This window comes from Balaenoptera physalus (genome assembly GCF_965194825.1).
Source record: "Balaenoptera physalus genome assembly, chromosome: 13".
NCBI lineage: Eukaryota > Metazoa > Chordata > Mammalia > Artiodactyla > Balaenopteridae > Balaenoptera > Balaenoptera physalus.
This window is the reverse complement of record NC_138892.1, coordinates 7,886,584-7,911,430: the sequence shown is the minus strand read 5'-3', so window position 1 is coordinate 7,911,430 and position 24,847 is coordinate 7,886,584. Positions and strand designations below refer to the sequence as shown.

General features: G+C 42.5%; 1 pseudogene across 1 annotated transcript; it reads right to left on the bottom strand.

Annotated features, from left to right (window-relative positions):
* Positions 1-1,239: 1,239 nt before the first annotated feature.
* LOC309641048 (glycine cleavage system H protein, mitochondrial-like) lies at positions 1,240-23,333 on the bottom strand (annotated as a pseudogene). Its single transcript, XR_014268579.1, has 4 exons — positions 22,721-23,333; positions 22,115-22,154; positions 14,111-14,322; positions 1,240-2,583 (listed from the first exon to the last, which is right to left on the bottom strand). The product of XR_014268579.1 is annotated as a glycine cleavage system H protein, mitochondrial-like (transcript).
* Between the last annotated feature and the right edge of the window lie 1,514 nt (positions 23,334-24,847).

Here is a 24,847-nt window from a genome sequence, read left to right as displayed (position 1 = left end):
AAAAAGTTAAAAAAAAAAAGCAATTGCCTTTTTAAAGTAAAAATAGCAGTGGATCACGAAGTTTATATCATTTATAGAAGTAAAATAAATGACAACAGTACAAAGGACAATAAAGGTGTAAATACAACGATACTGTTGTAAAGGTTGCATTAAACGTGAATCAGCTGTGATAAATTAAGGATGGACACTGTAATCACTAAAGTAACCACTTAAAAAATGATCAAAGAACTGGCTAAGGGCTTCCCTGGTGGCGCAGTAGTTGAGAATCCGCCTGCCAATGCAGGGGACACAGGTTCGATCCCTGGTCCAGGAAGATCCCACAGGCCACGGAGCAACTAAGCTCGTGTGCCACAACTACTGAGCCTGTGCTCTAGAGCCCGTGAGCCACAACTACTGAGCGCACATGCCACAACTACTGAAGCCCACGCGCCTTGAGCCCATGCTCCACAATGAGAGAAGCCACTGCAATGAGAAGCCCGCACACCGCAACAAAGAGTAGCCCCCGCTTGCCGCAACTAGAGAGAGCCCGCGTGCAGCAACAAAGACCCAACACAGCCAAAAATAAATAAAATAAAATAAATAAATAAAATTAAAAAAAAAAAGAACTGGCTAAAAAGTCAATAGAAGAAAAAGAATGAATTACTTAAAAATAACTAACCCAAACAATCCAGGAACGGAGAAATAAAAGAACAAAAAACAGAGGGGACAAAAAAAACCAAATATCAAGATGGCAGACTGGAATCCAATCATATGAGTAATTACACTAAAGGTAAATGGAATACGCATCCAATAAAACTGATGAATCTCTTGATTCATTAAAGAGAGAAAACATAAATCACCAACAACAGTAATGAAAGACAGGACATCTCTACAAAACCTACAGAACAATAAGATAAAGTTATGAATAACCTTATGCCAATATGTTTAACAACTTAAATGTAATGGGGGGCTTCCCTGGTGGTGCAGTGGTTGGGAGTCTGCCTGCTGATGCGGGGGACACAGGTTCGAACCCTGGTCTAGGAGGATCCCACATGCCCCGGAGCAGCTGGGCCCGTGAGCCACAATTACTGAGCCTGCGCATCTGGAGCCTGTTCTCCGCAACAAGAGAGGCCGCGATAGTGAGAGGCCCACGCACCGCGATGAAGAGTGGCCCCCACTTGCTGCAGCTGGAGAGGGCCCTCGCACAGAAACGAAGACCCAACACAGCCAAAAATAAATAAATAAATAAATATTTAAAAAAAAAAACACTACAATAAGTATAATACAGTGTCCCAAAAGTCTGAAAACATAGGGAAAATCATGTATTTATTGTAAATTAAAAAAAAAAAATGTAATGGATAAATTTCTTGAAAAATATAATTTACCAAAACATACAAAAACATAAAATATATGAATAGTTCAAGATCTATAATAAAGAAATTGAATTCATAATTAACAACCTTCCCACTAGAAAACTCCAGGCCCAGATGCTTCATTGGTGATTACACCAAATTTTTTTTTTTTTTTAAGAAGTTGAATATTTTATTATTAAACTGTTTCTTATTTTCCTGCAAGGTTGTTGCTTCACTGTATAAAAATAGCACCAGCAAACACAGTATATTGCAAAATTAAGATAGTAATGTTCTTCACTGGACACTATACAACTAACAAACTTTACTCCGCTGTCATTTATTTCCAGTGGCAAGTTCATTGAGTATTTTGACCCAAATCCAGGGATGGCTGTAAGCAAGTTACAATATTACATAAGGTTAAGATATTACATAATTTTTATAACTAGTTTTACCACAGATAATTTCAGGAATTCTGAGCATTATAACTGGAGACTAGCCTAAAAATCACAGGGTGTTGTGAAAAAGATGCATAGTGTTTATCTGAAATCATTAGGAAGTTAAGGGGTATTTTTTTCAGGCAACGTTGTTGCAAGTAGTTTCTTTTGCTAAAAGTTGCTTTTTAAAAATCTATCCACCACTAATTTAAGACAACTATGCTAGTTTAAGTTGTTTCAAACTAGTTTATTTAGGGGTTCCATTTTCACTCCTCAATAGATTTTATGTATTTCTCATATGCTTCTTCACTCATTAGTTCATCTAGTTCTGAAGGGTTGCTGAGTGTCATCTTGATCAGCCAACCATCTTCATAACAAGATTTGTTGACAAGTCCTGGATTTTCTGCTAGAGCTTCATTAATTTCAGTTACTTCTCCTGATAGAGGAGAATAGAGTTCACTAGCAGCTTTCACACTTTCCAAAGCACCAAATTCCTCTTGTTCAATTTTGTCCCAACTTCAGGCAGACTACAGTAAACAACATCTCCCAAAGCTTCCTGTGCAAAATTGCTGATTCCCACTGTTCCAACACCGTTTTCTGTTGTTACCCATTCATGTTTGTCTGTGAATTTACGACCCGACAGCAGAGCGGGGCCAGTGCGCAGCGCCCGGACGGCGCCCACCCGCAGTCCCCAGGGCCGCGGTGGGCAGGGCGCGTTGGGCGCAGAGATGGCGCGCAGGCTGCAGACCGCGGCCCGCACGCTCCGCGCCACTCGCAGCGCCATGTTCGCAGGGGTGCAGAGGGTCTCCGCGCAGCATCTAGAGCCACACCAAATATTTAAGGAAGATAAAACACCAATCTTACATAAACTCCTTCAAAAGTAGAAGAGAAGGGAACACTTCCCCACCTGTTTTATGAGGCCAGCATAACTCTGATACCAAAAACTGACATTATATAAAAAGAAAATTGCAGATAATATCATTCATGAACATAGACAAAAAATTAGCAAATTAAAAAATATTACTACTGAGTTGTAAAACAAAGTATTAGCAAATTGAATCCAGCAATATATAAAAATGATAATCATATCCATATGAAGTTTATACCAGTTATACAAAGTTGGTTCAACTTTGCAAACTTAGCATAGGCAAAAATGTCTTAAAACACAGAAAGCACTAATCATAAAAGAAAAACTTGATAAGCTGGACTTCATCTAAATTAAAATTTTATACCCTTCAAAAAAAAAAAAGAAAAGGTAAATCTTAGATTGGGAAAAAATATTCACAACACATATATATGACAAAGGACTTATATTCAGATTACATTTTTTAAAATTCCTACAACTCAGTAATAAAAAAAAAAGACAACAACTCAAGTTATAAAAATGGGCAAAAGACTTGGACACTTCACAAATGAAGGTATACAAATGGCCAATAAGCACATTAAAAGATACTCAACATTGTTAGTAATTCCGGAAATGCAAATTAAAACCACTATGAGATTTCACTACACACCCAGCAGAATAGCCAACATTAAAAGGACTGAAAAAAAAAAAAAAAAAAAAGGACTGACAAGGGAATTCCCTGGTAGTCCAGTGGTTAGGACTCTGTACTTTCACTGCTGAGTGTAGGGGTTCAGGCCCTGGACAGGGAACTAAGATCCCACAAACTGGGGCTTCCCTGGTGGAGCAGTGGTTGAGAATCTGCCTGCCAATGCAGGGACACGGGTTCGAGCCCTGGTCTGGGAAGATCCCACATGCTGCGGAGCGACTAAGCCCGTGAGCCACAACTACCGAGCCTGCGCTTCTGGAGCCTGTGCTCCACAACGGGAGAGGCCGCGACAGTGAGAGGCCCGCGCACCGCGATGAAGAGTGGCCCCTGCTCGCCGCAACTAGAGAAAGCCCTCGCACAGAAACAAAGACCCAACACAGCCATAAATAAATAAATAAATAAATAAATAAATTTATTAAAAAAAAAAACTGGACAGTCCTGGCTACTGTCACTTTAAAAGAGTTTCTTTTAAAAAAAAAAAGATCCCACAAACTGCACGGGCGCAGCCAAAAATTTTTTTTTTTAATTTTTTAATAAAAATAAAAGGACTGAGAAGATCAAGTATTGTCAAGGACATGGAGCAACAGGAACGCTCACACACGGCTGGTGGGAATGTAAAATGCTATAAACACTTTGGCAGTTTCTTTCTTTCTAAAAGACACTTACCACACCCCTCAGGACTCCCACTTCTAGATGTTTACCCAAGAGACAGAAAAACCTATGTCCACACAAAGACCTTCATGTGAATGTTGGGGTTTTTTGGTTTGTTTGTTTTTTCATTTCTTGGCTGTGCTGCACGTTTGTGGGATCTTAGTTCTCTGACCAGGGATCGAACCCAGGCCCTCAGCAGTGAAAGCGCGAAGTCCTAACTATTGGACTGCCAGGGGATTCCCTTTTATTTATTTTTTTAAATTTATTTTTTATTTTTAGACCTTCATGTGAACGTTGATAGCTTTATTCATAATAGCCAAACCATGGAAACAACCCAAACAAATGGTGAGTATATAACCAATCTGAGATCCATCCATTCAGTGCATCACTACTCAGCAATCAAAGGGAGCAAACTATGATAAATATGACATGGCTGAATCTCAAAAGTGTTATGCTGAGTGAAAGAAGCCCAGGTTCAATCCCTGGTTGGGGAACTGAGATCTCGCAAGCCATGCGGCGTGGCCAAAATTTAAAAAGAAAAAAAAAAAAAAAAAACCATTACAGTAACATACAGAGTATTTTCACTGCCCTAAAAATCCTCTGTGCTCTGTCTACTCATCCCTCGCTCCCCCCAACCCCTGGCAACCACTGACCTTTTTATTGTCTCCATAGTTTTACCTTTTCCAGAATGTCATATAGGTGGAATCACGCAGTATGCAGACTTTTCAGATTGGTTTCTTTCACTAGGTAAAAAGCACTTAAGATTCCTCCATGTCTTTTCATGGCTTGATAGCTCATTTATTTTTAGCACTGAATACTACTCCGTTGTCTGGATGGACCACAGTTTGTTTATTCATTCACCTACTGAAGGAATCTTGGTTGCTTCTAAATTTAGGCAATTATGAATAAAGCTGCTATAAACATCGTATGCAGGTTCTTGTGTGAACATAAGTTTTCAACTCCTTTGTATAAATACCAAGGAGTGAAATTGCTGGATCATATGGTGAGATTATGCTTAGTTTTATGAGAAACCGCCAATCTCTCTTCCAAAGTGGCTGTACCATATTGCATTCCCATCAGCAAAGTTCCTGTTGCTCTACAGCTTTGTCAGCATTTGGTGTTGTCAGTGTTCCAGATTTTAGCCATTCCAATAGGTGTGCAGTGGTATCTCATTGTTTTAATTTGTATTTTCCTGGTGACACAAGCTGTGGAACATCTTTTCATATGCTTATTTGCTATCTGTATATGTTCTTCGGAGAGATGTCTGTTAAGATCTTTGGCTCATTTTATAATCAGGTTATTTCCTTATTATTGCATTTTAAGAGTCCTTTGTATAATTTGGATAACAGTCCTTTATCAAATATGTCTTCTGCAAATATTTTCTCCCAGCCTGTGGCTTATCTTTTCATTCTCCTGACAGCGCAGAAGTTTTTAATTTTAAGGAAGCCCAGCTTACTAGTTATTTCTTTCAAGGATCATGCTTTTGGTGTTATATCTTAGAAGTCATTGCCAAACCCAAGATCATCTAGATTTTCTCCTATGTTATCTTCTAGGAGTTTTTTTTTGTTTTTATTTACTTTTGGCTGCGTCGGGTCTTAGTTGTGGCACGTGGGATCTTTCGTTGCAGCACACGGGCTCTTCGTTGCGGCGCATGGGCTCCTCTCTAGTTGTGGCACATGGGCTTCTCTCTAGCTGTGGTGCGCGAGCTTAGTTGCCCCGTGGCACACGGGATCTTAGTTCCCTGACCAGGGATAGAACCCACGTCCCCTGCATTGGAAGGCGGATTCTTAACCACTGGATCACCAGGGAAGTCCCTTCCAGGAGCTTTATAGTTTTCTGTTTTACATTTAGGCCTATGATCCATTTTGAGCTAATCTTTCCAAACTGTGTATGGTCTGTCTAGATTCATTTTTTTTTGCATGTGATGTCCAGATGTTCCAGTATCATTTGTTGAAAAGACTATCCATTGTATTGCCTTTGCTCCTTGGGCCAAGTATCATTTGACTATTTTTATATGGGTCTATTTCTGGGCTCTCCATTCTGTTTCATTGATCTGTCTATTCTTTAACCAATACTATGCTGTCTCGATTTACTGTAGCTTTATAGGAAGTCTTGAAGTTGGGTAGTGTCAGTCCTCCAACTTTGTTCTTTAATTTTGAGTTGGCTAATTCTGGATCTTTTGCCTCTCCCTACAAACTTTAGACTGAGCTTGTCAATATCCACAAAATAACTTGGTGGGATTTTGATTGGGATTGATTTGAATCTATAGATCACGTTGGGAAGAACTGATATCATGATGTGATATCGTGAGTCTTCCTATCCATAAACAGGGAATAACTATTTAATCCTTCTTTGGTATCTTTCACCAGAGTTTTGTAGTTTTCCTCATGTAGGTCTTGTATGATATAAATTTTTAATACGCATACTGATGTATTCAGTATGGAGTTTGTCCATGTAATTGCCATCTGTCTTTGAGGTCAGGGCCATGTCTGCTTAAGTAGCAGATGGTGTGACAACATTTGTAGGTATGGACATCAGAAATGCTGATGAAGGGGAGGAGAATCTGACAGATTCCATTAGAATCTGGATTCTAATCCCAGCTCGACCACTAACTTGCTGTATGACCTCTGGCAAGAGATTTCCCCTTCTGGGCCTTAATGAAGGGATTAGGCTAAACCAGTGGATCCTGGGCTCAACTCCCAAATGTTTTTTCAGTAGGTTTGGGGTAGCACCTGGAGAAGTCTGTATAATTAAAAACTTAGGGTTGTTTAGAGACATTAGTTTGCCATTTTCTCAGTCTGCTGGCTTTCCTGAATAAAGTCATATTCCTTGCCTCAACACCTCGTCTCTGATTTATTGGCCTGTCGTGTGGTGAGCAGAGGGAGCTTGGACTTGGTAACAAATGTGGCTTAGCCAGCCAGGAGCCTTGCTGTTTGTGGCTAGCTGGCCCCGGTCAGGCAACACTGGGGCAAGTCCCTGGCAGCTGCCAGGACCATTTGTCCTAAGGATCTTCCCTTCAAAGTTCCCTGAAGTGGCACCAGCTACCCCAGCGCTCCACAGTTGAAGCAAGGAACCGACCGGCTCTGCGAGTCCATGGACTCGACTTTGTCGGCTGTGTGGATGAAAGGCTCTTGGTGCTCCAGCCAGGCATCAGGGCTGTGCCTCTGAGATGGGAGAGCCAACTTCAGGACACTGGTCCACAAGAGACCTCCCAGCTCCATGTAATACCAAACGGCGAAAATCTCTCAGAGATCTCCATCTCAACATCAAGACCCAGCTTCACTCAACGACCAGCAAGCTACAGTGCTGGACACCCTATGCCAAACAACTAGCAAGACAGGAACACAGCCCCATCCATTAGCAGAGAGGCTGCCTAAAATCATAAGGCCACAGACACCCCAAAACACACCACCAGACGTGGACGTGCCCACCAGAAAGACAAGATCCAGCCTCATCCACCAGAACACAGGCACTAGTGCCCTCCACCAGGAAGCCTACACAACCCACTGAACCAACCTTAGCCACTGGGGACAGATACCAAAAACAACGGGAACTACGAACCTGCAGCCAGTGAAAAGGAGACCCCAAACACAGTAAGATAGGCAAAATGAGATGACAGAAAAACACACAGCAGATGAAGGAGCAGGGTCAAAACACACCAGACCTAACAAATGAAGAGGAAATAGGTAGCCTACCTGAAAAAGAATTCAGAATAATGACAGTAAGGATGATCCAAAATCTTGGAAATAGAATAGACAAAATGCAAGAAACATTTAACAAGGACGTAGAAGAACTAAAGAGGAACCAAGCAACGATGAAAAACACAATAAATGAAATTAAAAATACTCTAGATGGGATCAATAGCAGAATAACTGAGGCAGAAGAACGGATAAGTGACCTGGAAGATAAAATGGTGGAAATAACTACTGCAGAGCAGAATAAAGAAAAAAGAATGAAAAGAACTGAGGACAGTCTCAGAGACCTCTGGGACAACATTAAACGCACCAACATTCGAATTATAGGGGTCCCAGAAGAAGAAGAGAAAAAGAAAGGGACTGAGAAAATATTTGAAGAGATTATAGTTGAAAACTTCCCTAATATGGGAAAGGAAATAGTTAATCAAGTCCTGGAAGCACAGAGAGTCCCATACAGGATAAATCCAAGGAGAAACACGCCAAGACACATATTAATCAAACTGTCAAAAATTAAATATAAAGAAAACATATTAAAAGCAGCAAGGGAAAAACAACAAATAACACACAAGGGAATCCCCATAAGGTTAACAGCTGATCTTTCAGCAGAAACTCTGCAAGCCAGAAGGGAGTGGCAGGATATACTTAAAGTCATGAAGGAGAAAAACCTACAACCAAGGTTACTCTACCCAGCAAGGATCTCATTCAGATTTGATGGAGAAATTAAAACCTTTACAGACAAGCAAAAGCTGAGAGAGTTCAGCACCACCAAACCAGCTTTACAACAAATGCTAAAGGAACTTCTCTAGGCAAGAAACACAAGAGAAGGAAAACACCTACAATAACAAACACAAAATATTTAAGAAAATGGGAATAGGAACATACATATCGATAATTACCTTAAATGTAAATGGATTAAATGCTCCCACCAAAAGACACAGACTGGCTGAATGGATACAAAAACAAGACCCATATATATGCTGTCTACAAGAGACCCACTTCAGACCTAGAGACACATACAGACTGAAAGTGAGGGGATGGAAAAAGATATTCCATGCAAATGGAAATCAAAAGAAAGCTGGAGTAGCAATTCTCATATCAGACAAAATAGACTTTAAAATAAAGACTATTACAAGAGACAAAGAAGGACACTATATAATGATCAAGGGATCGATCCAAGAGGAAAGTATAACAATTGTAAATATTTATGCACCCAACATAGGAGCACCTCAATACATAAGGCAAATACTAACAGCCATAAAAGGGGAAATCGACAGTAACACAATCATAGTAGGGGACTTTAACACCCCACTTTCACCAATGGACAGATCATCCAAAATGAAAATAAATAAGGAAACGCAAGCTTTAAATGATACATTAAACAAGATGGACTTAATTGATATTTATAGGACATTCCACCCAAAAACAACAGAATACACATTTTTCTCAAGTGCTCATGGAACATTCTCCAGGATAGATCATATCTTGGGTCACAAATCAAGCCTTGGTAAATTTAAGAAAATTGAAATCGTATCGAGTATATTTTCCGACCACAACGCTATGAGACTAGATATCAATTACAGGAAAAGATCTGTAAAAAATACAAACACATGGAGGCTACACAATACACTACTTAATAACGAAGTGATCACTGAAGAAATCAAAGGGGAAATCAAAAAATACCTAGAAACAAATGACAATGGAGATACGACGACCCAAAACCTATGGGATGCAGCAAAAGCAGTTCTAAGAGGGAAGTTTATAGCAATACAAGCCTACATCAAGAAACAGGAAACATCTCAAATAAACAACCTAACCTTGCACCTAAAGCAATTAGAGAAAGAAGAGCAAAAAAACCCCAAAGCTAGCAGAAGGAAAGAAATCATAAAGATCAGATCAGAAATAAATGAAAAAGAAATGAAGGAAACAATAGCAAAAATCAATGAAACTAAAAGCTGGTTCTTTGACAAGATAAACAAAATTGATAAACCATTAGCCAGACTCATCAAGAGAAAAAGGGAGAAGACTCAAATCAATAGAATTAGAAATGAAAAAGGAGAAGTAACCACTGACACTGCAGAAATACAAACGATCATGAGAGATTACTACAAGCAACTCTATGCCAATAAAATGGACAACCTGGAAGAAATGGACAGATTCTTAGAAATGCACAACCTACCGAGACTGAACCAGAAAGAAATAGAAAATATGAACAGACCAATCACAAGCACTGAAATTGAAACTGTGATTAAAAACCTTCCAACAAACAAAAAGCCCAGGACCAGATGGCTTCACAGGCGAATTCTATCAAACATTTAGAGAAGAGCTAACACCTATCCTTCTCAAAGTCTTCCAAAATATTGCAGAGGGAGGAACACTCCCCAACTCATTCTACGAGGCCACCATCACCCTGATACCAAAACCAGACAAAGATGTCACAAAGAAAGAAAACTACAGGCCAATATCACTGATGAACATAGATGCAAAAATCCTCAACAAAATACTAGCAAACAGAATCCAACAGCACATTAAAAGGATTATACACCATGATCAAGTGGGGTTTATTCCAGGAATGCAAGGATTCTTCAATATACGCAAATCAATCAACGTGATACATCATATTAACAAATTGAAGGAGAAAAACCATATGATCATCTCAATAGATGCAGAGAAAGCTTTCGACAAAATTCAACACCCATTTATGATAAAAGCCCTGCAGAAAGTAGGCATAGAGGGAACTTTCCTCAACATAATAAAGGCCATATATGACAAACCCACAGCCAACATTGTCCTCAATGGTGAAAAACTGAAACCATTTCCACTAAGATCAGGAACAAGACAAGGTTGCCCACTCTCACCACTATTATTCAACATAGTTTTGGAACTGTTAGCCACAGCAATCAGAGAAGAAAAAGAAATAAAAGGAATCCAAATCGGAAAAGAAGAAGTAAAGCTGTCACTGTTTGCAGATGACATGATACTATACATAGAGAATCCTAAAACTGCCACCAGAAAACTACTAGAGCTAATCAATGAATTTGGTAAAGTAGCAGGATACAAAATTAATGCACAGAAATCTCTTGCATTCCTATATACTAATGATGAAAAATCTGAAAGTGAAATTAAGAAAACACTCCCGTTTACCATTGCAACAAAAAGAATAAAATATCTAGGAATTAACCTACCTAAGGAGACAAAAGACCTGTATGCAGAAAATTATAAGACACTAATGAAAGAAATTAAAGATGATACAAATAGATGGAGAGATATACCATGTTCTTGGATTGGAAGAATCAACATTGTGAAAATGACTCTACTACCCAAAGCAATCTACAGATTCAATGCAATCCCTATCAAACTACCACTGGCATTTTTCACAGAACTAGAACAAAAAATTTCACAATTTGTATGGAGACACAAAAGACCCCGAATAGCCAGAGCAATCTTGAGAACGAAAAATGGAGCTGGAGGAATCAGGCTCCCTGACTTCAGACTATATTACAAAGCTACAGTAATCAAGACAGTTTGGTACTGGCACAAAAACAGAAATATAGATCAATGGAACAGGATAGAAAGCCCAGAGATAAACCTACGCACATATGGTTACCTTACCTTTGATAAAGGAGGCAAGCATATACAGTGGAGAAAAGACAGCCTCTTCAATAAGTGGTGCTGGGAAAATTGGACAGGTACATGTAAAAGTATGAAATTAGAACACTCCCTGACACCATGCACAAAAATAAACTCAAAATGGATTAAAGATCTAAATGTAAAGCCAGACACTATCAAACTCTTAGAGGAAAACATAGGCAGAACACTCTATGACATAAATCACAGCAAGATCCTTTTTGACCCAGCTCCTAGAGAAATGGAAATAAAAACACAAATAAACAAATGGGACCTAATGAAACTTAAAAGCTTTTGCACAGCAAAGGAAACCATAAACAAGACCAAAAGACAACCCTCAGAATGGGAGAAAATATTTGCAATGAAGCAACTGACAAAGGATTAATCTCCAAGATTTACAAGCAGCTCATGCAGCTCAATAACAAAAAAACAAACAACCCAATCCAAAAATGGGCAGAAGACCTAAATAGACATTTCTCCAAAGAAGATATACAGATGGCCAACAGACACATGAAAGAATGCTCAACATCATTAATCATTAGAGAAATGCAAATCAAAACTACAATGAGGTATCATCTCACACCAGTCAGAATGGCCATCATCAAAAAATCTAGAAACAATAAATGCTGGAGAGGGTGTGGAGAAAAGGGAACACTCTTGCACTGTTGGTGGGAATGTAAATTGATACAGCCACTATGGAGAACAGTATGGAGGTTCCTTAAAAAACTAAAAATAGAACTACCATACGACCCAGCAATCCCACTACTGGGCATATACCCTGAGAAAACCATAATTCAAAAAGAGTCATGTACCAAAATGTTCATTGCAGCTCTATTTACAATAGCCAGGACATGGAAGCAACCTAAGTGTCCATCATCGGATGAATGGATAAAGAAGATGTGGCACATATATACAATGGAATATTACTCAGCCATAAAAAGAAATGAAATGGAGGTATTTGTAATGAGGTGGATGGAGTTAGAGTCTGTCATACAGAGTGAAGTAAGTCAGAAACAGAAAAACAAATACAGTATGCTAACACATATATATGGTATCTAAGGAAAAAAAAAAAAAAAAGGTCATGAAGAACCTAGTGGCAAGATGGGAATAAAGACACAAACCTACTAAAGAATGGACTTGAGGATATGGGGAGGGGGAGGGGTGAGATGTGACAGGGTGAGAGAGTGTCATGGACATATATACACTACCAAATGTAAAATAGATAGCTAGTGGGAAGCAGCCGCATAGCACAGGGAGATCAGCTCAGTGCTTTGTGACCACCTAGAGGGGTGGGATAGGGAGGGTGGGAGGGAGGGAGATGCAAGAGGGAAGAGATATGGGAACATATGTATATGTATAACTGATTCACTTTGTTATAAAGCAGAAACTAACACACCATTGTAAAGCAATTATACTTCAATAAAGATGTTTAAAAAAAAAAAAAAACTTAACGCTGGCGTTTTTGATCTCTGGGATCCACTGACTTATTTGGAGTAAAGGTTCCCAAATTTCCTCCACTCATGTGCCTTTAGTGATTCAATAATTGTTTCATGATGCCCCAGGCCTAAAGAAATACCTAATAGTTCTGTCATTAAGTAGATAAGCCCAAACTCAGTAAGTTGTTTTTTTTTTAATAAATTTATTTATTTATTTATTTATTTATTTTTGGCTGTGTTGGGTCTTCGTTGCTGTGCACGAGCTTCCTTTAGTTGTGGTGAGTGGGGGCTACTCTTCGTTGCGGTGCGCGGGCTTCTCATTGTCATGGCTTCTCTTGTTGTGGAGCACGGGCTCTAGGCGTGCGGGCTTCAGTAGTTGTGGCACGCGGGCTCAGTAGTTGTGGCTTGCGGGCTCTAGAGCTCAGGCTCAGTAGTTGTGGCGCACGGGCTTAGTTGCTCCGCGGCATGTGGGATCTTTCTGGACCAGGGCTCGAACCTGTGTCCCTTGCATTGGCAGGCAGATTCTTAACCACTGCGCCACCAGGGAAGCCCCAAACTCAGTAAGTATTTATGTCCTAACAATTTAGTGCCTTTTGGGCACCACACACTGTCTCAAACCTCGGAATCAGACTGGACACCCCACTCTCTTTTCCTCTTCCACATTGATTTACACACAGTACTTGCTTTTTATCACAACAACCTCCAAAACCTCGGTTTGGCAAAGATATGACATTATCAGAAGGAATGCAGTGTGAGCCAGCGCTGAAACTGCCTCAAGCTAGCAGTCTGTGCAGAATCAGGCGGCACTGCGTTATAGGCTGAATGGTGCCCCCTCTTCAAATTCATTCATGTTCAAGTCCTAACCCCCAGGACCTCCGACTATGACTGAATTTGGAGACAGGGCTATTAAGGAGGTAATTAAGGTAAAATGAGGTCATATGGGTGGGCCCTAATCCAATATGACTGGTGACCTTATAAGAGGAGATTAGAACACGGATATGCCCACACAAAAGAAAGACCACGTGAGACACAGCAAGAAGACAGCCATCTGCAAGCCAAAGAGAGAGGCTTTGGAAGAAATGAAACTTGCTGACACCTTGATCTTGGACTTCTAGCCTCCAGGACTGTGTTGTTTAAGCCACCCAGTCTGTGGTAATTTGTTAGGAGAGCCCGGCAAACCAACACACCAGGTTTCCTCTAAGATTTTAAAATATCCCTCAGCACCCCTGAGAGGTCCCTGCCATGCCTCAGAGCACCTCAACACACAGTTGCAGAACCACACACAGAGGGTCTTAAATATTCCCCACTCAAATCAGTAATTGCTAGGGTATAAGTCAGCTAGCAAAATTTCACTCAGCATATATAAACATTTCTGCCCTAATCACACACCTGGCTCTTTGCTTCAGCAGACATCCATCACTTGGTAGAAAAGTCACCCTAGGCCAGTGATTTAGGTAGCCAGTTAGGAGGTCTTTGGAGTAGTTTGGGAGAAAGCCAGTCGTGAACCGGACCGGGATGGTAGCAGTGGGAATGCAGAAAAGTGGACATATCGGGATATGTTTTGTGGTGAGAAGTAGTTCAGTCAGAACTTGTAGATGGATCTGTGAGTGGGAGAGAGCAGAATCAAGGATAATTCCTAGGTTTTTGTTTATAATTAATTATATTTCTACTGTGACTACAATCTTTCATTCCACAATTTTTAGTGAGAGCCTGCTAAATGCCATACTATGTCCAAGGTGTTGGGATACAGAAGTGGGAAAGACAACGTCCCTGCTTTCACTTGATTAGGAGTGTGGATGCTAAAGCTAGACTGCCTGGGTTCAAATTCCAGCTCTGTCACTTAGTAGCTGTGTGACTTTGGGCAAGTTACTTACCCTACCTAAGACTCAGTTTCCTTATCTGCACAATGGGGATAATAAAGGTATCCACCTCCTAGAACTGCTATAAGGATTTTAAAAGTTAATACATTACAGCACTTATAACAGTGCCTAACAAGAGTAAGCAGTCTATAAGTTTTAGCTATTACAACTCAGGGAACTTTTATCCTAGTGGAAGGAGACAGAAAATAAACAAACACTGAATATTATATTGTGATAAGTTCAATGAAGAAAATCAAAAAGGGGGATGTGATAGAGAGCTTCATGAACTACTTTACACTGGGGGCTCAGGAAAGGCCTTTCTGAGGAGATAACATTTAAACTGAGACCTAAGGGAATTCCCTGGTGATCCAGTGGTTAGGACTGTGCACTCTCACTGCCAGGGGCCCAGGTTCAATCCCTGGTCAGAGAACTAAGATCCCACAAGCCGTGCGGTGTAGCCAAAATTAATTAATTAATTAATTAAATAAAATAAAAAATAAACAAGCCAGTAGTGAAAATAAATTTGCTTTAAGAAATAAAATAAAATAAGACCTAAATGGTAAGAAGGAGCCAGACATGAGAATACCCAGGAAAAGAACATTCTAGAAAGAAACAACAAAAGCAAATTCCCCAAGGAACAAATCTGGCATGTTCCAGCGACAGAAAGAAGGTCAGTAGGGCTGGAATTCCGTGAGAGAGGGAGAGAATGATGCAGAATGAAGCTGGCAAGGCAGGCAGTTGACAGATCACATAGGCCCTTATAGGTCAGCAGGGTAAGGAATCAGCTTTTATTTCAGAGTAATGAGAGGGACTTCTCTTGTGGTCCAGTGGTTAAGACACCACGCTCCCAATGCAGGGGGCCCTGGTTCCATCCCAGGTCAGGGAACTAGATCCCGCGTGCATACCGCAACTAAGAGTTTGCATGCCGCAACCAAGACGTCTGCGTGCCACAACAAAGATCCCTCATGCCACAACTAAGACCCAGCACAGCCAAAATGCATAAATAAATGAATATTAAAAAAAAAAAAAAAGACTGATGAGGAGTAGGGAGTGATTAAATGAGGAAGGCGACGTGGTTTGACTTACTTTTTAAAGAGATCTGTCTGGCAGTTGTATGAATAGGTTTTAGGGACAAGAGTCTACTATAGGACTTCAGGCAAGACATGAGGGTGACTTCATCTGGGGGGAGGGACAGAGGTAAGAGGACAGATCTGAGATGTGTCTTAGATATAGAATCAACTAGACTTGTACTTCATACAAAGGTCCTGCTGTACAAAGCTCAGGACAGTCTGCCTCATACTAGTCACAGGTGTTGACATTTGCAGCTTAGATTCAGATTTGCAGCCTTAGGGCTTTAGATTCTGACAGTCGTGGATCTGAATTCTGGCTCCATCACTCAGCCACTGTGTGACCTTATACAAGCCGTCTTCACAGCTTCCTCCCCTGTAAAAGGGCGATGGAAAACAACACTTGGCTTAAGCGTAGCTGTGGAAGTTAAATGAGAGAACCCAGTCAGAGCACTTCGCACAGAATCTGACCACACAGGAAGAGCTCAGTGAATGTCGGTGGTTATCACTGCACTCAGTTACTGGACATCTCCACACTCATTCCGATGAACCAACTGCAACTGTTCTTTTCCTGGCCTCCCTGCCTCCAGCTCCACCTGCTCCAATCCATCCTCAACTCTGCTGTAAGACATTACCTCGGACATAAACCAGTCATGTCACTCCCCTTTCAGAATCACTGCAACGGCTCCCCTGCCTACAGACAAAACCCCAAAGTCTTAGAACAACACCCAAAGGCCCTGAGCACTCGGCACCCTGCCTGCCTCCCCACCAGCCCCTTCCCACGTCCTAGCCTACAGCCATGCTACATTATTTCAGTTCCCCAAATAAACCACTGCTCCAACTTACCATGCTTTTGTCTATGCGGAAGTATTCTTACCCCCATGTACCTGTTAAACAGTAACTCATCTGTCGAGACACAGCTTAAGTATCACTTACCCTGACACCTCCCTTCCCATCCACCGAGAACTGCTCTCTCCTCTCTATTATCACTGTAAATTGCACATAATTCCAATACTTCACTGATCGATCTATAATCTTCACCTGTGAAGTCGCAGAGGGCAGGCACCGAGAGCACCTCTGAAACCCCTGCACAGCACCATTCAGGAAACATCTAATGAATGGAGAACAACGCAGAAGGAGGAGACTTTTATGAATACACTTCTCCAGGGCAGTATGTTTAGCTCCTAGTTGGTGGTCTTCTTAGGGAGGCTTCGCCCTGAGATGGTTAGGAGAAAGGGCTCTGGAATCGGAAAGAAATGTGTTGGAGCACACGCAGTGAGGATGTTCCACTGCGTCCTCACTGTGCAACCCTGAATACGTTACTTAACCTAAGACTCATCTTAGGTCTTCCTCTGTGTCTTCATCTGTAAAATGGAATGATAATAACCTCATAGGGTTGTTGCAAAGAGCAAAAGAGACGTACGTAATGAGCTCAGTCAAGTGCCTGGCATCTATCGAGCACTCAGTGAAGAGTAGCTTTTAAAAAGTGCAAAAGATATATACAATGGAATATTACTCAGCCATAAAAAGAAACGAAACTGAGTTATTTGTAGTGAGGTGGATGAAGTTAGAGTCTGTCATACAGAGTGAAGTAAGTCAGAAACAGAAAAACAAATACAGTATGCTAACACATATATATGGAATCTAAGGGGAAAAAAAAAAAAGGTCATGAAGAACCTAGTGGCAAGATGGGAATAAAGACACAGACCTACTAGAGAATGGACTTGAGGATACGGGGAGGGGGAAGGGTAAGCTGTGACAAAGTGAGAGAGTGGCGTGGACATATATACACTACCAAACATAAAATAGATAGCTGGTGGGAAGCAACCGCATAGCACAGGGAGATCAGCTCGGTGCTTTGTGACCACCTAGAGGGGTGGGATAGGGAGGGTGGGAGGGAGGGAGATGCAAGAGGGAAGAGATATGGGAACATATGTATAACTGATTCACTTTGTTATAACGCAGAGACTAACACAACACTGTAAAGCAATTATACTCCAATAAAAATGTTAAAAAAAAAAAAAGTGCAAAAAATACAGCAGACTGCTAATAGTGATTATGGGGTGTGGGGGGATAGATTTCCATTTTACGTATTTTATGTATTGTTTGAAAATCAGAAAAATAAAGATATAGCAAAATTAATAATAAAAATTTAAAACAGGGGGATTTCCCTGGTGATCCAGTGGTTAAGACTCCAATGCTTCCACTGCAGGGGGCTCAGGTTCAATCCCTGGTCGGGGAACTAAGATCCCGCATGCCATGCTGGCACGGGAGAAGAATTTTAAAAATTTTTTAAATTAGGGACTTCCCTGGTGGCACTGTGGTTGAGAACCCGCCTGCCAATGCAGGGGACACAGGTTTGATCCCTGGTCCGGGAAGATCCCACATGCCTCAGAGCAACTAAGCTCGTGCGCCACAACGACTAAGCCTGCGATCTAGAGCCGGTGAGCCACAACTACTGAGCCCGCGTGCTATGGCTACTGAAGCCCACGCGCCTAGAGCTTCTTGTGCTCCGCAACAAGAGAAGCCACCGCAATGAGAAGCCCGCTCACCGCAACGAAGAGTAGCCCCCGCTCGCCACAGCTAGAGAAAGCCCGCATGCAGCAACGAAGACCCAACTCAGCCATAAATAAATAAATTTTTTAAAAAACCAAACAAAAAAACAGATCCAAGCCTTCTACTCCATATCCATTGTTTTTTACATGCTCCCAAACCCTGGAGAGATGGGTCATGTTTAAGAATAAGTATGGCCTAACACAACATTGAAAATCAACTATAGTCCAATAAAAAAATAAATAAATAAAACAAAACGTGAGCAAAAAAAAAAAAAAAAAGGCACCACCAAAATCAGTAAGTTTGTCTGAAGTGCTTAGCAATAAAGCAAAGGTGGTTAAAAAAAAAAAAAAAAAAGAAGAAGTATGGCCTTGGTCAGCAGGGGGCTGGCACTGGGAGAAGAAAATGGTTTCTTAGGAATCCTTTGCCCTAGACTGTCCATTCTAAACCACAAAGTAAGGAGACAGGTATCCGGGGCAGTAGCTCTGTTCAGTGATGAACACTATATAGATAACAAGAGTTTCTTCCAAGCCAGCAGTCACAGACTTACATGCTTTCAGTGGTCAGATGCCGGCACAGATGCATGCATGTTGTAAACAGTGGGGACTGGCAAGCTGGAGAGGACAAATGCCGTCTAAAGGAAACAGAGCTAGCAGCCCCAGCCAAGTGCTGCCTACCGTGTAGGCACCAGTGTCCCCACATATTCTAATTTTTTAAAAAAGAAAAGCTTAAAATCCAGATTATTTTTTGTAAAATTTAAATATTACTTCAAAAAATTTTATAACCACAGTACCAGCCAAACAAAACACTTTTGCAGGCTGAATTCAGCACATAAGTTCCAGTTTGCACCACACTTTTCTACAGGATTTCTTAGGAAATTGAGGCTGGGGCAAACCATGAAAATGGTACCTCCACCAAGGTCAGAGTCCTTCATCTTTGCCTGTGTGTGTACAAGTGAGTTAAGCCTGTCTGTCCCCATGTCCTTCCCAGTCAACAGTAAAGCTGATAGTCTTTTTTTTTTTTTTTTTTAACAAAGCATCTAAAACTTCACTCAACATGCTTCAGGGTAAAGAGAAAAAAGTAATTTCTACTTATTCTTCACAACCCAGCTGAGGTGATACCTTCCCCGGGAATCTGTCCCCTGATCCCTTAGCCCACCACGCTCTGTAGGACTAGCTAACATTCCCTGAGCACTTACTGTGCCAGGTCCTGCCTGAAGATCTTTACCAGTAAAAACCCATCTAATCCTCTCAACATACCTGTGATGCAGGTACTACTCCACACCCATTTTACATAAGATGAAGTAACCTGCCAGAGACCACTCCGTTTAGACAGAGCAGGGTCAGGACTTGGATGGGGAACTCCTTGAGGACTAGTGTCTCATCTTAATCATTTTTGAATCCAGAGGGATAAGTACTTTGGCACTAAATATTCACGAATGAACAGACAAATGGATCACTCCCCATCTGTATATGTGGATACGGTAGGCTCTAAAGGGTGATCTTGACAACACAGGTATTTCTTCAACAATCTTTCTATGCGTCACACCTATTGGGCTCTAGACATGAACAGATCATGGTTAGAGGGCTCAGTTTGGTGAGGGTACCAGGTGTGTAAATTTTAAATTTAAAATAATAGCAATGTCACTTGGTTTGGCTTGCAAAAATCAGGGAAAGCTTCCTGGCAGAGGAAATGCTCAAGCTGAGTCTTGAAGGAAGAGAGTAAAGTGCTTCTCAGGCAGATAAGGACAGAAGGGAGAGTCCAGCTGAGGGGCAGCATGTGCAAAGGCCTCTAGATGACCAAATCTTTATCCAAAGACCTGCAATCAGCCCTGAATGGCTCACACGCAAGGAACATGGTGGGCACATTGAGAGAGGCTGGAGGGTGGACAACTTCCAAGCATTCAGGGCCTTGACTGGCTAAGAGATGGGGAACAAAAAAGGGGTTTTATTTTTTTAACAGTTTTATTGAGGTATGATTTGCATGCTATAAAAATTCATCTCTTTTATGTGTACAATTCAATGATTTTTAGTAAATTTAAAGAGTTGCATAACCATCCCCAAAATCCAGTTTTAGATCTCAATTACCCCAAAAGACCCCTCCTGTCTGTTTGCAGTCAATGCCTGTTCCCACTTCTACCCCAGGCAACCACTGATCTACTTCTTGATTGTACAAATGTCCAATAAACAACAAGGTCCTACTGTATAGCACAGGGAACTATACTCAATATCTTATAATAATCCATAATGGAAAAGAATCTAAAAAAGAATAGATATACATGTGTATAACTGAATCACTGCTGTACACCTGAAACTAGCACAACATTGTAAATCAATTATATTTCAATAAAAAATTTTTTTAAAAGTCTGGGATGAATAAAAACAAAACAACAACAACAAAAAATGTGCCTTTCCACTAAAGGCAGAAAAAAAATGACCTGATCAGATTTATATTTTTAAAACAACCTCTGAGTTGTGGAGGTTGGTTCGAGGGGGATTAAGACTGAAGGCTGGGACTTCCCTGGTGGTGCAGTGGTTAAGAATCCGCCTGCCAGTGCAGGGGACACGGGTTCGAGCCCTGGGCCGGGAAGATCCCACATGCCGCAGAGCAACTAAGCCCGTGTGCCACAACTACTGAGCCTGTGCTCTAGAGCCCACATGCCACAACTACTGAAGCCCACATGCCACAACTACTGAAGCCCACACGCCTAGAGCCTGTGCTCTGCAACAAAAGAAGCCACCGCAATGAGAAGCCCACACACCACAACGAAGAGTAGCCCCTGCTCGCCACAACTAGAGAAAGCCTGCGCACAGCAACGAAGACCCAACGCAGCCAAAAATAAAAAAGACTGAAGGCTGCCTCTGTCACTATTTCCCTCAATGCTCAGATTTAAGCACCTGAAGGCAAAGGCCTTTTAACAAACTACCAATCACCTTTCTTACTGGACATGCTGGAATCTCCACCAGATGTTTTTTCATAAGTAACACCTCATTGGTCCAGTGTCAGATGAGTGGTTAGTCCCACTAATCAATATTGAGTGCACTTATCACAGGAAACCAGCGACATTTTCAGATTTAATTGTTGTCAGTGGAAGAATGTGCTCTTGCAATTCACTTTCTGTTTTGCACCACCCCTCTTGAGATGTCAGGATTGTATTAAAGGAATTACTGCTGTTGGTGTCTCCAGAGCACCACATTATATTTAGAAAGAGGGGCTACAACATCACCATGGATTTATAAATGCTTATCTCATGCCCTGTAGGAGTGGTTGGGCTATTTTTTTTTTTTTTTTTAAGGCTTCCTAGTTGATTTTAAGGTGATCAGCTGAAATGAGCAAAAAGCATGGTGGGTTGTCATGAGGATTCAATAAAATACTCAAAGGCACCTGGCAAAAGTAGCTTTTCATTAAATATTCACAGACTCTGAACTGGATCGATCAACAATGGGAAAAGTGTGGTTTAGTGAAAAGTTTTTTCGGCACCAAGAGGGCTGGTTTACTTAACTTTCCTAAGCTTCACTCTCATTTCTAAAAGGATAAAAAAAACCGTCCTGCCTTTTAAGTTTGCTGTGAGGAAAAACAAGGTTACATGATAGGTGATAAGACATAGCCCAGAAAACACCTGACACACATCACAGACAGTAGAAAACACTTGGCCCCTCTTCCCTTTCACAGGCCAATGGGGACTGGACAAAAATAGCATCTCTCAGGGTACCTGTCAGTGTCCGTGGTGACAGACTGCCACCTGCCTAGACCTCGCTGCATGTATTAGTAAATACACCCCTCAAAAATGGGCATCTGATAAGCACCTGCCAATTAACTGTACACCTAGAAATGGTATCACCAAATTAACTGCCATTATTCTACAAATAAACAATTTCGGTTCCTTTAAGTGAGATTTCAAAATCCCTACTTACATTTCTCATGTTCCTTCCAGTAATTTGCTAGAAGGTGAACCTGTCAATAGGAAGGACAAAAATTATTATTTATCACCAATGCCCTCAAAATAATTGTTGCTCAGAAAACCCAAAACATTCATTTGGAATTTTCAGAATTCAGGCAACCCCCTATCCAACTACTTCCCAGTTTTGACTTCGCCTAAAGGACTCCTCATAGTTGGTCCAGCCCAAACCAGGAAACATTTAAAAAATAATAAGAGTTAAAACTGCTGTGGCCTGGTGATCTGGGTTGCTGGGACACCGTTGTTGGGAGTTGGGAAGGGGCAAGCAGATCCAGCAAAAGTATTGTTTTAAACTAACAGCTAGGAGCTCACATGAGGTCACAGGATGTTTCAGTTTCAGAGCTTTATGCTCGTCCAAGGCAGTTATCCTACAAGCCTTTGATTTATTCAACATTAATGCTCTGCCCCTGCTCCTTGATCTTATAAACTTTCCTAGAACACAATTTCTCCACCTATTTATAAAGGGAGGCTAATAAAAACACTTCCTTGGTGGGTTAATTGTGAGGCGTAATCTATGACAACGTATCTGAAAGTGCTTTACACTTTGCAAAGCACTACTCACATATTAGTTCTTAGTCTTCCTAAGTCCAGCCATTTTCACGTCGGAGGAAAGTATGGCCCTCAAACATCAAACGCCTTCCCAAGGTCTTTCAGCGAACTAGGGCAGAGCTCGCTCAGTTATCTCCACCCATCAAACCTTCTCAATCTTCAAAGCCTGGTTCAAGAACGCGTTTTCCTCAGCCTAGCGCAGTCGGCAAGACCCAAACGGCCCGGGTTCGCATCCCAGCTCTGCCTCTTTCACAATCCTAGGACACACGTGCGCCCTGTGTGCCAAGACTGCCACCGCGGGAAGGAAAGGGTGGTGACGGCGCCTGGCCAGCCTGGGCGCTTAATAATGGCACTTAGCCGCTGTCAGCCCAGTTATCACTCCCTTTCCTGTTTTCTCCCCGCGCTGCGGCTGCAATCAAGGTCGGGATACTTCGAGAGCTCGCTGCGCGCCAGGCACTGCGCTAATTGCTCTGGCCGAGCGCAGCCCCTCTCCTCAGCCCAAGACAAAGGGGGGGGGGGGAGGGGGGGAGTCGCGCCGCCCCCTTCCCTCACGCTGGGCGCAGCCCCGGGGCGGGCATCCCAGCTCTGTGGCCCCCAACTCAGTAGTTCTCCCGTCGACCCCAGCGCCCCCACGCTACACGGCGGTCACTGACGCCCCCAGACTGGACCCCGCTGTCCAGCAGTCCCAGCGAGCCCGCGCCGCTGCTCCCCGCTCCGGCCGGGCTTGCACGGGTACGGGCTGCAGGCTCCCAGCCGACGGGCGCGGGGGCGGGCATGACGGAGGCTGGGGCCGCGCGCCGGGCGGGGGGGCGTGCCCCGGGGCGGGGCGGGGTGGCCAGCGGTTGGCGCTGGGAACCGGCGAGCGCCGCCCGCCCACGTGACCCACTGGCCCGCCCTGCCCCTCCGGGGATGGAGGCGGGGCAGTTATTGCGATCGCCTTTCGCCTAGGCGGCATCCCCACCCCCTACCACTGGGGGAGAACCAGGGTCAGGAGCTAGCCGTTATCATCCCATTTTGCAGATGAAGCGAAGAACTGAGGCCTTCCCAGAGTCACAGGTGGCCGACCGGGTGTCAAAGCGGTTAGCACCATGCCCCCCCCTTGTCGGGGCCGCAAAGCGTTGGTCTCCTTTCCTTTGGATTATGTTGGAATGGAAGCTCCAAGAGGGCAGGAACTGTGCCGTCCTCCCGTTCGCTGTTGTGTCCAGAGCACAGTAGGCACGCAGTAAATCATTTGAACAAATAACTCTTACTCTGGGGGCTTCCCTGGTGCCAATGCAGGGGACTCGGGTTCGAGCCCTGGTCAGGGAAGAGCCTACATGCCCGGAGTAACTAAGCCCGTGCGCCACAACTACTGAGCCTGCGCTCTAGAGCCCGCGTGCCACAACTACTGAGCCCGCGAGCCACAACTACTGAAGCCCACGCGCCTAGAGCTCGTGCTCGGCAACAAGAGAAGCCACTGCAATGAGAAACCCGCGCACCGCAACGAAGAGTAGCCCCCGCTCGCCGCAACTAGAGAAAGCCCACGCGCAGCAACGAAGACCCAACGCAGCCAAAAATAAATTATTTTTTTTAAAAAAAAAGGAAGAAAAAAGAAAAAATTTTTCTCTATTAAAAAAAGATAAATAACTCTTACTCTGGCCCTTCGCTATCTCTCTAACCTCAACATGAGTCGTCCTGCCCTCTCCCCAAAGATCTTATGAAATAACTGGGGGAAGGCCAGACAGGTGTGATATGATATGGAAACGAGCACCCAGCCTGCACAGCACTGGTGCAGAGGAGTTAATCCAATTTACAGGATAGGTTAAGAGAGACCAGCTAGGAGGCTTCAGTGAAACCCAGAGCAGGGATGATAGTGGTCTGGGTTTAAGGGGTGGCAGTAGGGATAGAAAGAAGAGGAAATATCTGAGATAAGTTTTGGAGAATTAAAGGGATTTGCTGACGGATTGAAAGTAAGCGATAAAGAGGGAGGAATCAAGAGGAAGTTCCTGAGTGGCTGATGGTGCTGGGTACTGAAATGGGGAAAACTAGAAGAGAAATAGGTTTGGAGTAAGGTAATAAAGTGTTCTGTTTTGCAGTTTATGATGTAAGCTATCTCTACAGATGGATATATGAGTCTGCAACTCAGAGGACAAACACACAG